The sequence below is a fragment of the Geospiza fortis genome, unplaced genomic scaffold, assembly GCF_000277835.1.
Source record: "Geospiza fortis unplaced genomic scaffold, GeoFor_1.0 scaffold29, whole genome shotgun sequence".
In the NCBI taxonomy this organism is placed as follows: domain Eukaryota; kingdom Metazoa; phylum Chordata; class Aves; order Passeriformes; family Thraupidae; genus Geospiza; species Geospiza fortis.
The window spans coordinates 4,395,213-4,396,809 of NW_005054349.1; positions in this window are offsets into that span (position 1 = coordinate 4,395,213).

Consider the following 1,597-nt stretch of genomic DNA (forward strand, 5'->3'; position numbering starts at 1 on the left):
AACAGATGAAGGTGCTGAAGTGTCAGAAATATGCAGCTGCAAATTGCTCAGCAGGGATGTGATACCCCCAGCTGAAACCTGGGCACCAAATGAGATCTGATACCCCTACAGGCAGATTAGATGTTCTAGAAATAGGAGCATATAATATCCAGGTATATAATATCGAAATATTCATTTGAAACTCAAGACATGGGGCCCTGCTCCTCCTAAAACAGTGATCTGCTAATGTATTTTTGATGGTTTATTTCTCTGTAAAAGAGCATTTGAGGGGGATCTTGCTAATTTTTACATTTCAGTGACATACTGTTGCCTTTTTATTGAATGCCTGTTGCTTGTTTGGTTGTGAGACCTAGAGTAACAGAAATTCTGGATTTCCTTTTTCTTATATCTACATACATAATAATTTCCCTTTTCCAGCCTTTGACACAAATAACAATCCTAACCCCTTTAATTATTGCTTTCCTCTGAACTTCTCAAATCCCTGGGGATGCAGAACATTTGTTTGCAGGCTGTTATTATTTGCAGCAATGGGAGAAGTCAGATGCAGGAAAACAGCATCTGCTACAGGAGTTTCAGACACAAGTTCTTGTTGAACACTCCAAGAACTTTCAAAACTCACTTCTCACTTGATTTCCTTTATATTTAAATTAAGTGCCTGATGGCACTGATGAAGTATGGGCAGATCTAACCTCACAGATTTGGCCACACCAGTGTCACCAGTGGAGGCACTGGGATATGGCTGTGTGCACCCACAGCCTGCAAATTGTTCCTACCACAACAAAAATAAAGTGACTCAGCCTGAACAATTCTATATTTAAAGCACAAATTCTCTGTCGACATCAACTCCCTGTGACTTTGCTCCTGCATTTTCTCACCTGATTTTTATTTTCTGAAGGACAAGCATTCCTGGTACACACCCCAAAACATTTGTCTTTCATGCTTGAGTTCCAGAGCCTTAAAAACAGGCCTTAAAAACAGGCTTGTAATGGAACTGCTGAGGTGCCAGATGGCTGCAGTGACACATTCACAATACAATACTCACTTTTCATTCACCTTTGGGAATGGGCACCTTTGGGGGACTGGGAATGGCATCTAATCACGGACTGGAGCAGCACAGCGTCCTACACTTGTCTGTGCACTGGTTGACTTCTGAGCCAAAAAAATCAGCATGGAAAGTGTTTGGGCTATGGGGTGCACCAGCTTGTTCCCTTGTTTGTGCTCATTTCATAGAAATTATTTGGCAATTAAGAACTGTTTGAGTCTTCCTTTGCTTTATCTAGAGGGCCGGGCTTATCAATAAGTCATGCAGCATGTTCAAATACAAACTGTCATTGAGGCAGCTTTCTAGCCTTTAAAAACACACTTTTGACAGTGTCATCTAGCGTCTTACAGCTCCTAAAATCGAAGGGTGAAGTGGGAATATCATTTTTTCACGCACGCTCCTTCTCCTGCCCCCGTCGGGCAGTGCAGCCGTGTTTCCCTTCGAACACGCCGGCAAACAAAGGCGGCGGGGCCGGTTTGTTGTGAGCCCGGTGAGGCGGCTCCGGGGCCGGGTTTGTTGTAAACCTAGTGAGGCGGCTCCGGGGCCGGTTTGCCG